This window comes from Bubalus kerabau, chromosome 3, assembly GCF_029407905.1.
Source record: "Bubalus kerabau isolate K-KA32 ecotype Philippines breed swamp buffalo chromosome 3, PCC_UOA_SB_1v2, whole genome shotgun sequence".
Taxonomy (NCBI): Eukaryota; Metazoa; Chordata; class Mammalia; order Artiodactyla; family Bovidae; genus Bubalus; species Bubalus kerabau.
The window spans coordinates 49,509,355-49,526,210 of NC_073626.1; the positions used below are offsets into that span (position 1 = coordinate 49,509,355).

Genomic DNA, 16,856 nt, shown 5'->3' on the forward strand with positions numbered 1-16,856 from the left:
CAGAAAGTCATGCAGGAGTGGCTTTATGTTAATGATCAGTCTGTCAAAGCAAAATGCAAATGATTATTCATCCCTCTGGTGAGTGTGTGAGCTAGTGCTGTGGACTGTTGATGAGCTCAGAGGAAGAGGTCAAGTACCAGGGAATCACACTGGGGCAGACTCTCATCAGCGCATTATCCCTGAGCGCTCTCAGCAGTCAAGGAGGCGCTAAAGGAAAAATAAAACCACAACTGGAGGTCGGTTTAAGGAGAATGATTATGCTGTGATTGTGATGTTTCTTATGAAGAACACCCTTGACAATCAATATTAAGATGTGATTCATAAAATACAATTTAGTGATACTTTTTTCTGTAAGTTGGAGAGTATTTTACTCATAGATCTGTGGTACAGGGAACTGAAAGAGGGCAAAACATTTTTTTGAGTGCTTATATAAGTCAGGTTAATAAAGTAAAATATATTGATATACACATAATTATATGAAGACAACAATAATAGCTGTCATTAACTGGGTAAACCAGAATTCTTGGATCCATCTTCAACTCTGTTCTTCCTCTCACACCATATACTCAATCATTCTGCAAGTCCTCTTGCCTCTGTCATCAAAATACATCCATAATGTGATCATTTCCTATAATCTCTACTGTTCCCATCCTGTTCCAAGGTCTCATCCACTCTTGCCTGAATTATTGCAATGAACTTTAACTGATACTATATAACTCATTCCTAAATTTGTTGAATATTAAATGACAACTTCATCAAAGGCAATGTATCTTTGTTTATGAACAAGTTGAATAAAATCAAACAGCTGCTTCTCTAAGCTTTTGCATGGTGAGGGGTAAAGCTCTTGTGGGTAGTGATGGGAAGAGGCAGACAATGGCCAGCCAGTCAAATCCTTGCTGCATGTTTTCGTAAATAAAGGTTTATTGGAACACAACAATGCCCACTTATTTGCATATGATATATAGCTGCCCACGTTACAATGGCAGGGTTGAATAGTCCAGACAGAGACCAAGTAATCTGCAAAGCTTAAAATATTTACCATTAAAAAAAAACCCAACAAATTCATAGAAAAAAAAAAAAAAGATATGTGGTTGCAAGAGGCAGGGGGTACAGGGAAGGGGAATTGGAGGAAGGTGATCAAAAGGTAAAAACATCCAATTGTAAGATAAACAGGTTCCAAGAATGTAACATGTGACATGACTGTGGTTAACATTGCTACCTATGTGATGCTCAGTAAAGTCATTAAAGAGTAGAACCTAAGTGATCTAACCACAAGGAGATGTTTTTTCTTGTCTTTTTATTGTATCCATATGAAATTTTGATACCAACTGAACCTACTATGGTCATCATTTCATAATATATGTAAATCAAGCCATCATACTTGATGCCTTAAACTTAATACAGTGATGTGAATCAATTATTTCTCAATAAAACTAGAAAAAACTTACTATTTGGCCTTTATGAAAAAGCTTGCCAATTCCTGAGCTATAGGACATATCTAGTATTCTATTAAAACCACTGTAAGAGGGTTTACTATGTTTAATTTCCTTAAGTCTAGCCAGTAAATTTCTAGATTCACTATTCTTGAATTTCTAGAATACAAGTGTAAAGAAATGTTGTCAGAAGTCAGATCGAGATAATGTTGCCTTCCCTAACATAGCCCTAGTTGTGTTTTCAAGAAGCATAAAGCTCAGTTTCAGTGATCTGAAAATAATATCAGAAGTAATTAAATTCTCAGGCCATCACAAATTAAAATTAGTTCTCTGGCCAAATTGCAACAAATGTTCTGTGTGGCTCCATTTCTGTTACATTTACAAGTTGGATTAGATTCTTCTTCTTCTTCTTTTTTTTTTTTTAACTACATTAGACCAATTTTTGGAAGAAATCATTCCATTCTGGAAGCTTCCATGAGGCACATGTTCATTTATTGCTTGATGTGAGATGATCTTATTGATGAACTATTTACATTACTCCCATGTTGGATCATCCGGTCCCAAGACTTTAGATAGCATATATAAACTCTATATTCTTATAGATCTCAACTTACTTTCTTGGCTCCCCTGACATTTCCCTGAATCTTATTTTTGTCCAAAACTACACTCTCAATCTTCCCCAGCCTCATCTACTTTGCTTCAGACTCCAGCTAGTTGTGGACACCCATCCTTCTAACATCTCAGGCTAAACAGCTTGGACTCAGCCTGACTTCTCTCTCATATTCTGTATCAGAACTAAAAGACAATCTTATCAGTCCAAAATATCCCCAGAATCTGGTTCCTTCTCAGTATCTCCCTGCTTACCACCTCAGCCCTATCTCCTTTTCCTCTGGTAATTCACCAGCTTCCCAGTTGATCTCCCAATGCAGCAGCCAGAATGATCCTGTCAGAGCTTACATCTGACGTTTCCTCTGCTCAAAGCCCTCCAACAGTTACCAAGTTCAAGCCTGTATTACTTGCTGCACGACTGGCTGATAAATTGAGAGACGAGTTTTTAAGGCAAGGAATAGCAACTTTATTCAGAAAGCCAGCAGACAGAGGATGGTGGACTTGTGTCCCAAAGAACCATCTTATCTGAGTTAGAATCCAGGCTTCTTTTATAACTATTTAAGAGAGGAGGCAGTAAAGTCAAACATTTTCTGGTTTTGGCCAGCCTCTGGAGGGGATGTATGAATTTCTTCTTCCCACATTCATTCATAGGTGGGCCTGGTCAGGCTGTTTCCTGTGGGTTAAACAGAAGTATTTTAGCTTAATGCTCATTACCTGGGAGGCAGGGTTCCCAGAGATGGGCCACTATGTATAATTTAAGCTTATAGGCAACATCCCTTAAGATTAACAGCTGATCACTCACAAAAACTCTACAGTTCAGAAGGGAGTAGCAGGAGATATTTAAAGCAATGAAAGGGGAAAACCTATAACCAAAATTACTCTACCTAGTAAGGGTCTCATTCAAAATCAATGGAGAAATCAAAAGTTAAGACAAGCCAAAATTAAGAGAATTCAGTACCACTAAACTGGCTTTCCCTGGTGGTGCAGATAGTAAGGAATCCACCAGCAATGCAGGAACCCAGGTTCAATCCCTGGGTTGGGAAGATCTCCTAGAGAAGGTAATGGCTGGGGCCCACTCTAGTATTCTTGCCTGGAGAATTCTATGGACAGAGGAGCCTGGTGGGCTACAGTCCTTGGGGTTGCAAAGAGTTGGACGTGACTGAGAGACTAACACTTTCACTTTCAAATTGGCTTTACAACAAATGTTAAAGGGATTCTTTGGGAAGGAAACACAAGAGAAGGAAAAGACCTATGAAAATAAACTCAGAGCAATTAAGAAAGTGGCAATAGGAACATATATATCAAAAATGACTTTAAATGTAAATGGATTAAATGCCCCAACCAAATGACACAGACTGGCTGAATGGATACAAAAACAAGATCCCTATATATGCTGTCTCCTAGAGACCCACTTCAGAGCTAGAGACATATACAGATGAAAGAGACGGGGTGGAAAAAGATATTCCATGCAAATGGAAATCAAAAGAAATCTGGAATAGCAATTCTTGTATTAGGTAAAATAGACTTTATTTTTTTTTCTTTTATCTCTTTATTTATTTATTTTACTTTACAATATGGTACATATACACAATGGAGTATTACTCAGCCATTAAAGAGAATACATTTGAATCAGTTCTAATGAGGTGGATGAAACTGGAGCCTATTATACAGAGTGAAGTAAGCCAGAAAGAAAAACACCAATACAGTATACTAATGCATATATTGTAGAAGGCGATGGCACCCCACTCCAGTATTCTTGCCTGGAGAATCCCAGGGACGGGAGAGCCTGGTGGGCTGCCATCTACGGGGTCGCAAAGAGTCGGACACGACTGAAGTGACTTAGAAGCAACGCATATATATGGCATTTAGAAAGATGGTAATGACAACTCTGTATGCAAGACAGCAAAAGAGACACAGATGTATAAAACAGACTTTAAAATAAAGACCATTACAAGAGACAAGGAAGGACACTACATAATGATCAAAGAAGACATAACAATTGCAAATAGTAATATACCTGACATAGTAGCACCTCAATACATAAGGCAAATGCTAACAGACATAAAAGAGGAAATCGACATTAATGGCACCCCACCCCAGTACTCTTGCCTGGAAAATCCCATGGGCGGAGGAGCCTGGTAGGCTGCAGTCCATGGGGTTGCGAAGAGTCGGACACGACTGAGTGACTTCACTTTCACTTTTCACTTTCCTGCATTGGAGAAGGAAATAGCAACCCACTCCAGTGTTCTTGCCTGGAGAATCCCAGGGCGAGGGGAGCCTGGTGGGCTGCCATCTATGGAGTCGCACAGAGTCAGACATGACTAAAGTGACTTAGCAGCAGTAGCAGCAGCAGTAGTAGATTTTAACACCCCACTTATACCAATAACCAGGTCATCCAGACAGAAAATTAGTAAGGAAACACAAGCTTGAAATGATACATTAGACCAGATAGACCTAACTGATATCTATAGGATATTACATTCAAACACAGAAGAATGCATTTTTTTTCTCAAGTGCAAACAGAACATTCTCCAGGATAGATCACATCTTGGGTCACAAATCAAGCCTCAGTAAATTTAAGAAAATTGAAATTGTGTCAAGCATCTTTTCTGACTACAACACTATGAGATTAGATATCATTACAGGAAGAAAACTGAAAAGGACAAACACCTGGAGGCTAAACAACACTTCTAAATATCCAAGAGGTCACTGAAGAAATCAAAGAGGAAAAAAAGAAAACAACCCTAGAAACAAATGACAATGAAAACATGATGACTCCAAACGCATGGGATGCAACAAAAGCAGTTCTAAGAGGGAAGTTTATAGGAATACAATCCTACCCCAAGAAACAAGATAAACATTAAAATAAACAACCTAACCTTACACCTAAAACAATTAGCAAAAGAAAAACAAACAAACAAAAAAGCTCCCAAAGTTAGTGATTAACTTAGAATGCAAAATGTTCTGCTGTGTCACATGGTGAGAGTCAGAGTGAAAGTCCCTGCGGCAGCCTGTGTGGTCCAGGCCCTGAGGCCTGCCCAGCGCATCTCCTCACTCCCCTCCTTCCATTGTGTGGCAGATGCGCAGGCCACTCCATATTCCTGGACCCTGGTGGCCACATCCTCCCTTGCATCCGGTCTTCTCTGTGCCTGGACAATCTGTGGAGCTTCCTTGCTCACTTACTCCATGTCTCTGCTCCAATATCACTTTATCAAAAAGGCTGTACTGACTGCCTTTGCCTCACCATCGCTCTCTTTCTAGAACATCCATAACTTTTATTATATCACCTACCACCACCTGGTATATGCTTTTTTACTTTTAGGATCTCAGAATAAGGACTTTGTTCACTGCTGTGAACCCAAGTACCTAGAAGAGTGCCTGATACGTGGGAGATTTTTAATATGTATTTTTGATTGAATGAATAGTCACTTACCTGTGTTCCTGGTTCCATGTTAAATCCTTTGCATATGTTATCCTATTGGATTCTCATGGCAGAAAATGACTCTATGTGGTGACAGCCTTTTATGTTGGTGAGTGATTTTCCCTAAGTCCCACAGACAGTAAGTACATCAAGATGTGTAGGTTTCAAATCACTAAGCTTTATTATTGCCTCTTCTACTGCTTCTTATAAGAAGCTTACAAGAAATTTACAAAAAGATCACTAACATTATTAGATGTTACAATTGAACCATGGGTACTTCTTGGACTCAGAACAAATTTGTGTTAGCAGTGAGAGGAGTTATATTCCACTTCAGTTGTGCCTGAGGACTTAAGACAATAGATACAAAACATCCATATTCCAAACCCTGCAGCACCTGCGAATCTGATGTACACAAACTGGTCTTCTGGTGATTAGCCATTCTTTCTCAGTGAGAGTAAAAGGGTTGGGGTTCAACTGGCCAAGGAATTGAAGATAGAGGAGAGTTTTCTTTAGACCGAATACCTGCCATAGTGGGGGTGGAGAGATTTTCCCTAACTAGTGTGAAGATTTAATGGAAGTACCCTTACCCAATGCATGGGAGTATACAGAAACCACAAAGCTTGCTGCAGTATTTTGGCAATTGGATGATGGAGCCCAAGAATTAGAAGGGCAGTGGGGGACAGAGCTGGAAGGTGAATGGGAAAATCCAGCCCAGCAGAGGACAAACCTTGGGTTTTCCAAATATTCAGGAAGATTCAAATTGCAGTGTGATTTAAGACCTAGCGGCAGACACTCTGACCCTCTCTGGCCTCAGGAGGAAGTTTGAACACTCACAGAAGAGGGTAAGAGCGCCAACAGAACAACCCCACCCCCTAGCTGCCCTGAACCAGGGCAGCCATGAGCTGGTGAAGCCACCCCAGCCCCCTTAGTCCTTGTGGGACTGTCCTTCTGTCCCTGGAAGGTGGAGCGCAGTGGCCTCCAGCAGTGATGGACTCATCAACTCATCCTCTTGTGGCATTGCTCCCTCCCGTGCCCCATCCCTCACTCTCCCAATATGTTTCTTGGGATCATCTCCCAAAAAAACATCCAGCCCTCAAATCCTAGCCTCAAGATCTACTTCCTGGAATCTAAACCTAAAGGAGACCTGGACGAACATCTACGATCTGTGAGGCTGGAGTTCAGAAATAGTCGACGTTGGTGCACAAGCAGGTTAGGCCGCTAGCAGTATTCTGACACATACGAGAACATAAGTTTTCCTGATGATGGGCTCCCCGTCTCTGCACCGTATAGGAATGGGCACCAGAGGAGAGCCTTGCAGCTGTGCCCCTGGAGACCTGGGGTGGCGTGGGGGTGCGGATGTGGGGGGGGGCAGTTCCCGAGCCTGTTCACCAGGTTCTGTGGGAGGTGGGCAGCTTGCCCTACTGACATCTGTGGGGTGACAGGACAGTCAGACTGCCCTCTGTGCTTTCACTTGGGGAGTGGGGGCCAGGACGTGAAAGGCAAGGAGCTCCCCCTAAGTTGAGGCAGGGGTCCTCCCCGACCCCACCCAGTGAACTGCTGACTGACCGTGAGATGCCAGACGAATGATGACGCTGATGTGAGCAGCACTCCCCAGCATGCCTCAGACACAAACTCAGGAGAACTCGGTTCAAATATGACAGGACTAGAAAATGACCCCGGGCAACCACTGACTTTCTAGGACCCTTCTGCAAGACACAATTAAAAACTACTTTAGACTCTAAAGCAGTGGTTCCCAACCTTTTTGGCACAGGCAGCCAGTTTTAAGGAAGAAAATTTTCCGTGAAACAGGGTAAGGGGGAATGGTATGGAGATGATTCGAGCACATTACTTTCATTATGCTGCCGCTGATCTGACTGGAGGCAGAGCTCAGGCAGTAATAAGCCATGGAGGGTGGCTGTAAATTCAGATGGAGCTTTGCTCCCTTGCCCGCTGCTCACCTCCAGCCCTGTGTGTGGCCCGGTTGCTGATAGTCTAGGTACCAGTTCATGGTCCAGGGGTTAGAGACCCCTCATCTAAGGCCATTCTATGCACTGTAGATGAGTGAGGGAAGTGTTTTATTATTACTTAGAGATGGTATAAATGTATACTGTATTTAAGAAGTTTAATTTTCTCTTAGTTCATATTAGTTTGTTAAGCTATTTTGTAAAGACCAGAAAGAAATGTATAGCTACACATGATACTTAGACTTGTCATATGCCTATTGCTCTCTGTTAGTTACGTGTTCATTTTCCTACGTTAGCTTCTGGTTAACACCACACACAAAGAGGCATCAGCTCAATTCTTAAAATTCAAAGCCATCTTTCTTTCCTATCCATAGCATACATGGTTCAATAATATTGTATTTCACCTACTCTAGTACATAAAATTTATGTACAGACTGTTTCTTCCTAAACAGTTTTACCATCTCTTCTTAGATTTCCACTTGTGAGGAGAAGTTGGCCTCATTTGAAGAAACTAGTTGTCTTCTTCAAAACACAGTTCCCTATTACCTGACCAACCAAACTCTCATTTTTCAACATGATAGTTCTCTTATTTTAGAAATACATTTTAAAGTGCAGATCTCATAATTATAGAGTTAAAATAATCCTTAAAAACATTCACATATTTCCTTTCTCATAGGAAGTCCAGTATTGTGGCATTAAGTCTTTTGTATGTTAAATATCAGGATGTATATTATTGAATTTCATGCTAGATTTTCAATGGACTTACTGATACATGGGCATTCTGTGTCTTAAATTTCATTGTTTTATAAGTATGTAACAGGCATAAGATATATTTACACAAATATATAGTATATTTATATAAACATATATAACACTCATACGTCATATATAGTATACAATATATAAAATATGTAAATGTATGATGTGTATGTTATTTATAAACATGAGTATGATGATAACATATGTAATATTATATATATTTTATACACAAATATATTTCATACAGCATATATGAGATATCCTTATCTTATGTATCACATATATAATTATAGACACATTTGTTACCCATAGCATATATCATACCTATTTGTGTCTTGTATATCATATATATGTTTTTTACTCAAGTCGTTGACTTCACTTGCAGCTGTTTCACTTTCTCTCTCGTGTTCATTAAAAGTCCTCTCCATCCTCGCCTCCCCTCTGTGGCAGGAGCAGGTGTGCTTTATTTACAGACTAGGCTCCTTCAGTAACATTTGAAGGCTGATGTGGCCTGGAATGTGTTTACCGTCCTGTTTAGATAATAATCAGACCAAATCCTTGGGCCAGGAAGGTCGACTGGTGCTTGGGGAAGAAGCAGCTCACATTCTCATTTCTGTTCTGAAATGCCATTTACTCTGGTTTTAGGTAAGTTAATCCTGCTTTACTTGAATGTACAGAACTTGATAGTTGTTGAGGGCGTATCGCTGAGCTGTGTTTCTGGTTTTGTCACTAGAATTGACCTTGGACAAGAAACTGCAAACATTTCTCTGCTTTGCTTTGTCAGTGTGAGAAATGAGAATAATAATGTGCCCACTTTACAAAAAGGAGCCTTAATGAGTTTTGCTTTCATGAAGCGTTATGAGATCCCAAGGCAAGGGGTGCTGGAGGGGCTGACTTGCTGCAGAAATCTGAAAGTGCTGTTTCATCTGGTATTTTAGAGATTTCTCCCAGGGTTGCAGTGATCTCAGACTATCAGGTTTTTTGAGTTGTTGTTGAGAAAAGGATTTGGAACCTAGTAGGAAGACATGGGAATTTGAGTTAAATTTTCCTATTTGCTCCGGATCCAAGTTTTCTATACACTTATGTGATTCTGTGAAATTAATCAGCTTGGATAGTCCTCATAAAAACAAAAATGAAGCCTGAAAATTATATCTGTCACTTTTCTAACAAAGTTGCCCAGTGCCCAGATGGCCAGTGTTCAGGCAAGGCCGGCAGTAGAGGGAAGAGCATAGTGATGGTGAAATAAACTGCTATCCTGGGAGCCTTCCCTGTGGGTGTGGGTTACAACAGGGACAGGAGCTGGTTATGAGTTTCTGCAGGAAATTGTACAGTAAAAATCATGATGGTCTTACTTCTGTAATAAAACAGTCACCATTCGTCTAGAAATTTGGCTGAGTCTCATGATGACTTCAGGAAAATCACTCTGCACCTCTGTATCTACCGCTGACAAGAGCAGATGAATGTGTAAATGTAATCCAGGCTTTGTCTTGCAAGTGGCCAGTGGTGTGAGCTGGATGAACTGGTTATCTGCTCGCTGGAGCCCCTGCTCCAGGCCCCCCTCCAGCCTTTCCCCATTCCCCTCTATCCTCCGTGCTGCTGCCATCTCCTTCCTAGAAACAAGCCCAAGCCTCTCCTGCCTGAAGCCCTCTCCATGCTGGCTGTTGTCGACAGCTGTCACCCTACACCCTACATTCCAGCTGGAGTACATTTCCCAGGGTTTCCTTAAACAGCAATGCCCTTCAGTCTCCCTTTATCAAACCAGTCCCTTTGCCTGCAAATGCTCTTTGCTCACCACCATCTTACAGACGCTGAAGCTCCTGCCTCTGCTCCGAGGCTGTGAGCCTTCCTGGGAAGCTCCAAATTCTGGCAGACAGGTCCTCACTCTGCCTACCCCCACCCCACCCCCAGCGCTCCCTCCCATATCCTTTCTGCCTCTCACACGGCACAAGCTGTCTCTACCCAGCTGCTTTTCATCTTCCTACCCCAGCTTCCACCTGAACCAGGCATTTGTATCTACTGAATGAATGAATTGTATCTCAGGTATGCAGTATACAGACATGCTCTTAAACCTTATCAGAGGTACAGCTTCCGACGAACCTCATTTTAGGTGACAGCTTTAGAGGAGACATTGGACTCCCCTGAGGTCCTTGTGCTACACTCAGGCAGGGACCCACGGGACTCAAGTTTCAGTGATCCCATTTTGGTAACATGATAATGCAAGGCTATAGTCAGGAGACGCTGACATGTGTAATCACAGGGTGTTCAAGCTGGAAGGGGTCTTACTGAGGTCACTTGTCTAATCTTAGGTAACCAACTAAGGAAACTGAGGCCAGGAGGGTTGGGTCTTTCTCTAGGTAACACCAGAAGGTTGAATCAGAACTGAAATCAGCACCTGAAATCCCCTAACCACTGTCAGGCTACTCTTGACCTCCAGCCATGGCTCTGCCGGACACCTTCCCTGCTGCTCAGCAAGGACAGCGGTGGTGGGAGAAAGGGCATGACGTTCAATGCTCTTCCATCAAATGATAGCAATAGGATCAGAAGAAAGTTGACCATGATATTAAAAAAAAATTATTTATTTTTAATTGGAGGATAATTGCTTTACAATATTGTCTTGGTTTCTGCCATATATCAACATGAATCAGTCATAGATATACATGTGTGCCTTACCTCTTCAACCTCCCTACCAGTTCCCACCCATCCCACCCCAGTAGAGAGCAAGTGGGAATTTGCTCTATGATGCAGGGAACTCAAACCCGTGCTCTGTGACACAATATTTATTTTTTAAAAGACTGAGGGTCTGTTGTAGCAGCCAGCTCCTCTCCTGCTTCTCCATGTGATGAGCCCTCTGCCCATCTTCTGAGATCCACTGAGGGATGGGAGGACACGAGTCTGTCCTCTGCTCCTGCACCTCCTTCAGCCCTTGGATTCATGCACAGGCCGATTAGTTTTGCCTTTTCTCCACCCCACAACACACCATGCTCCCTTAGCATTGAGGTCACTCAGAATCAAATATTTAATGTGCTTTTTGCCTTGGAACTTTAAGGAGGAAAGACACAAATGGATCACATAATATATGATGAGAACATCCTGTGTAACTTTCAGATTGGATATTCCCACACCAGTGTTTATATGTTTGGAAAATTTTAAATGGAGGGATCTGTCCATGCTGGTAAATGGGTAAACAAAGTGTGAAATAAAACTAGAAAGGAGGTGGTGTTGATCTAGCTGATCTCTAAAGATATCTCCAGGGGAAAATTCTGTGATTCTTTTCAGTGATGGAATCCAGTGAGAAAAAAACCCTCAAAGTTTCTGTTGGTGCTGTTTGCATATTCTCATCAGTAAGTAGGAAATAAAAACTAAACCAACCCATTTAACTAGTCTTTGGTGCCCATCAGTTGTGCCCTTCAGGCTTTCTCACATCTCTTGTAAGTACACTTCATGGTTATTTGTCAGCATGTTAAATGCCTTTAGTGAGAAGCTTTGCAGTGATCACTGAGGAAGGCTTTCTTATCTCTCCTTGCTATTCTTTGGAACTCTCAATTCAAGTGGGTATATCTTTCCTTTTCTCCTTTGCCTTTTGCTTCACATCTTTTCTCAGCTATTTGTAAGGCCTCCTCAGACAACCATTTTGCCTTTTTGCATTTCTTTTTCTTGGAGATGGTCTTGGTCACCACCTCCTGTACAATGTCATGAACCTCCGTCCATAGATCTTCAGGCCCTCTGTCTATCAACCCTTGAATTGATTTGTCACTTCCACTGTATAATTGTAAGGGATTTGATTTAGGTTATACCTGAATGATCTAGTGGTTTTCCCTACTTTCTTAAATTTAAGTCTGAATTTGGCAATAAGGAGTTCATGATCTGACCCACAGTCAGCTCCCACTCTTGTTTTTGCTGATTATATGGAGCTTCTTCATCTCCTGCTGCAAAGAATATAATCAGTCTGATTTCAGTAACAAACGTCTGGTGATGTCCATGTGTAGAGTCGTCTCCTGTTGGAAAGGGTGTTTGCTATGACCGGTGCATTCTCTTGGCAAAACTTGGTTAGCCTTTGCCCTGCTTCATTTTGTATTCCAAGGCCAAACTTACCTGTTACTCCATGTATCTCTTGACTTCCTACTTTTGCATTCTAGTTCCCTAGGATGAAAAGGACATCTGTTTTGGGTATTAGTTCTAGAAGGTCTTATAGGTCATCACAGAACCATTCAACTTCAGCTTCTTCAGCATTAGTGGTTGGGGCATAGACTTCTATTACTGTGATATTGAATGGTTTGCCTTGGAAATGAACAGAGATCATTCTGTCGTTTTTGAGACTGCATCCAAGTACTGCATTTTGGACTCTTTTGTTGACTATGATGGCTACTCCATTTCTTCTAAGGGATTCTTGCCCACTGTAGTAGATATAACGGTCATCTGAATTAAATTCATCCATTTCGGTCCATTTTAGTTCACTGATTCCTAAAATGTTGATGTTCATCCTTGCCATATCCTGTTTGACGACTTGCAATTTACCTTGATTCATGGATCTAACATTCCAGGTTCCTATGCAATATTGTTCTTTACAGCATTGGACTTTACATTCATCACCAGTCATATCTACAACTGGGTGTTGTTTTCACTTTGGCTCCCTCTCTTCATTCTTTCTGGAGTTATTTCTCTACTCTTCTCCAGTAGCATACTGGACACCTACCGACATGGGGAGTTCATCTTTCACTGTCACATCTTTTTGCCTTTTCATCCTGGCGATCTTCCTAAGCCTTCCTAAGTGATCAATGCCAAGAAATAGAGGACAACAATAGAATGGGGAAGATTAGATACCTCTTCAAGAAACTTAGAGATACCAAGGGAACATTTCATGCAAAGATGGGCACGGTAAAGAACAGAAACAGTATAGACTTAACAGAAGCAGAAGATACTGAGAAGAGGTGGCAAGAATATACAGAAGAACTATAAAAAAAAAATCTTAAGGACCCAGATAATTTAAATGGTGTGATCACTCACCTAGAGCCAGGCATCCTGGAATGTGAAGTCAAGGGGGTCTTAGGAAGCATAACTACAAAGCTAGTGGAGGTGATGGAATTCCAGTTGAGCTATTCCAAATCCTAAAAGATGATGCTGTGAAAGTGCTGCACTCAATATGCCAGCAAATTTGGAAAACTCAGCAGTGGCCACAGGACTGGAAAAGATCAGTTTTCATTCCAATCCCAAAGAAAGGCAATGCCAAAGATTGCTCAAACTACCGCACAATTGCACTCATCTCACACGCAAGCAAAGTAATGCTCAGAATTCTCCAAGATAGGCTTCAACAGTACATGAAACGTTCAAGCTGGTTTTAGAAAAGGCAGAGGAACCAGAGATCAAATTGCCAACATCCCTTGGATCACCAAAAAAGCAAGAGAGTTCCAGAAAAATATCTATTTCTGCTTTATTGACTATGCCAAAGCGTTTGATTGTGTGGATCACAACAAACTGTGGAAAATTCTTCAAGAGATGGGAATACCAGACCACCTGACCTGCCTACTGAGAAATCTGTATGTAGGTCAAAAAGCAGCAGTTAGAACCAGACATGGAACAGTGGACTGGAAAGGAACATGTCAAGGCTGTATATTGTCACCCTGCTTATTTAACTTATATGCAGAGTACATCATATGAAATGCTGGGCTGGATGAAGCACAAACTCAGCAGTGGCCGGGGGAAATATCAGTAACCTCAAATATGCCACCCTTATGGTAAAAAGTGAAGAGGAACTAAAGAGCCTCTTGATGAAAGTGAAAGAAGTGAGAGAAAAAACTGGCTTAAAACTCAACATTCAAAAAACTAAGATTAAGGAATCAAGTCCCATCACTTCATGGCGGATAGATGGGGAAACAATGGAAACAGTGACAGGCTATTTTCTTGGGCTCCAAAATCACTGAATGTGGTGACTGCAGCCATGAAATTAAAAGACACTTATTCCTCAGAAGAAAAGCTATGACTAACCTAGACAGAATATTAAAAAGCAGAGACATTACTTTGCCAACAAAGATTGTATAGTCAAATTTATGGTTTTCTAGTAGTCATGTATGGATTTGAGAGTTGGACCATAAAGAAATCTGAGAGCTTAAGAACTGATGCTTTTGAACTGTGGTGTTGGAGAAGACTCTTTAGAGTGCCTTGCACTGCAGGGAGATCAAACCAGTCAGCCCTAAAGGAAATCAGTCCTGAATATTCATTAGAAGGATTGATGCTGAAGCTCCAATGATTTGGCTACCTGATGCAAAGAACTGACTCACTGGAAATGACCCTGATGCTGGAAAAGATTGAAGGCAGGAGGAGAAGGGGATGACAGAGGATGAGATGGTTGGATGGCATCACTGACTTGATGGACATAAGTTTGAGTGAAATCTGGGAGTTGGTGATGGACAGAGAAGGCTGGTGTGCTGCAATCCATGGGGTCACAAACAGTCGGACACGACTGAGCAAATGAACTGAACTGAGAAGCTTGCCTTTGGTCTCTGCCACAGAGAAATCCCTACAGTGTTTCTCACAGTGGGGACTATGTGTAATTACCTCTGTGATCCTAGCTTTGTGGCCTTGGATCATCAGGACCTACATTATGGGCAAATGAGCACATTTCCAGAGTATAGATTCCAGTGTTCAAAAGCAGAGTCATACTGAATTTACTTTAATGATAAGATCAAATGGTACAGTATATATAATAACTGATTATAATTAAATACGGCTGATATGCCCAAATTGGCTAATAAAGATTTAAAGTGTTCAAAAAGAAAATAGAAATAAAATCAATTATATCAAATAGTCATATAATTTACATAAGATTACAAACTTGATAAACACATAAATTGGAAATGGCCTTTGAATACTGAAGTGTTCTTTAAAGATTTAACGTTAACTCTAGAAAATAACTTACATGGGAATGTTTAAATTTTTTCTTAAAATTCCAGAGATTGGGAGAGTTCAGTTCAAGAAGGTCACATGGGAGGTTCCTGGAGTCATCTCCTGCCAGAGACACACTGAATCTACAGCAGCATATTAAGCAGTTCTCGCAGAAGGAAATCCAGAAGTGAGTTGCATGACTCCTTCACAGCAAGCAAATGAGAAAACCAACATGGAAACAGTAGGAAGGGCTGAGACACAATGTCACCATAAGCCTGCCCCTGTGATGGTAGCACACAGCTGGGAGGGAACTCAGGCTCCCAGCTCTCCCTTGGGGAACGAAGGGTTCGGATCCCACATCTGGGGCCCCAACTTAAAGGACTTTCACATGAGACATGGTCTCCCAAAACATCCAGCTCTGAGAGCCGATGGTGTTTGTGACCCAAGATGCACAGGCCGTGTGAAACTAAGACACAGTTCTTAACAGCCTCATGAGGACTCACAGTGACTCTCACCCCAGGGCTCAGCAGAGAGGCTGCAGGGCGACACATCCAGTTTCTTCAGGAAAGAGGCCTATTTGCACATCTTAAAACCTATGGCCTGAGGGGCAGGCTTCTCTTAACTCACATCCAGGGGATGACTGCATCCTTTTCATAGACTGGAATGACTGGTGGGCACCACTTTTGTTCTTTCCCTCTGCTTTGCTCCAGGACTCTGGGATCACTTGGCAAGGGGCCTGTATACGTGTCTGGCACCCTGGCTATTTTGGCTACTACATAGGGGATGCACCCTTGGTAGCCTGGCTCTGGTGGCCAGAGGACTTCCTCATAGGACTCTAACAGTGATACAATCCTTAAACACCAGGACATAGCACAGAGGCAGCAGCCTGAAATGTCAAGTCTTTCCATGAAAGAAACCTAATTTTAGACCACAAAATCCATGGCCTGAAGGGCAGGCTTCTAATTTAGCACACATCTAGGGTATGACCATAGTCTTCCTCAGAGACTGGGGTCCAGCATGCACATTTTTCATGCTGACCCCCCGCCCCACCCCAGGTCCCGGGTGTCTCTGTGAAAGGAGCTCGTGCACCTAGCTGAAGCCCCTACATTTATGGGGCTGCTGCAGAGAGGACACATCCCTGAATCTGATAACTGGTGCATCTGGTGTCCACAGGTTCAACTGGATGGTAGCAAATACAGAAACAGTTCTTAACTGTCCATAATCTTAGGGATATATACAGAGGTAGCAGACAAAAATAGCATCTTCCAGTCATGTTCTGAAAGAGGCATATTATATATATATTAAATCTGCTACCTGAGAGTCTGGGTTCCAGTCAGTCTGAATTTAGGTACTGAATGAGAACCTCCCCTTTGAGACACTGAAAGATCTTTGTACACTCTCAAATACTAGGAACCACTAAGAACGAAGAAGGAAGTTTGGACATTCACAAAGGTTTGAGAGCCAACAAGGAGCTAGGACAGAGTTGAATGGCATGGTTTATCTCCTATCCCAGGTTACTCTATCAAGATGGGAAGAGGCAGCTGCTTTATCTAATGCACAGAAATCACCACAGAGAATCAAGAAATTGAAGAAAGAGAAATGTATTTCCATACCTAAGATAAAACCTCAGAAATAGACCTTAATGAAATGGAGATAGTGATTTATTTAATAAAGAGTTCAAAGTAACTGTTATAAAGATACCCACTAAGATCTGAAGAACAATGAATAAACAAAGTGAGAATTTCAGCAGAGACAGGAAATAAAAGAAACTACCAAACAGAAATCAAGCAC

At 41.6% G+C, this 16,856-nt stretch overlaps 2 long non-coding RNA genes across 4 annotated transcripts in view; one reads left to right on the forward strand and one right to left on the reverse strand.

The window, feature by feature from the left end:
- Positions 1 to 2,497: 2,497 nt before the first annotated feature.
- Positions 2,498 to 10,089, reverse strand: LOC129646101 (uncharacterized). Its single transcript, XR_008711694.1, has 3 exons — positions 9,979 to 10,089; positions 7,030 to 7,169; positions 2,498 to 2,715 (listed from the first exon to the last, which is right to left on the reverse strand). It is a non-coding gene; the product is annotated as an uncharacterized LOC129646101 (long non-coding RNA).
- LOC129646100 (uncharacterized) overlaps positions 8,516 to 16,856 on the forward strand; it is a 47,360-nt gene continuing 39,019 nt past the window's right edge. For 2 of the 3 annotated variants that reach the window (XR_008711691.1, XR_008711692.1), the window contains exon 1: positions 8,516 to 8,831. This is a non-coding gene — a long non-coding RNA (uncharacterized LOC129646100). Of the gene's footprint in view, positions 8,832 to 15,133; positions 15,253 to 16,856 lie in introns of all 3 variants that reach the window. The other variant, XR_008711693.1, reaches the window with a different exon arrangement.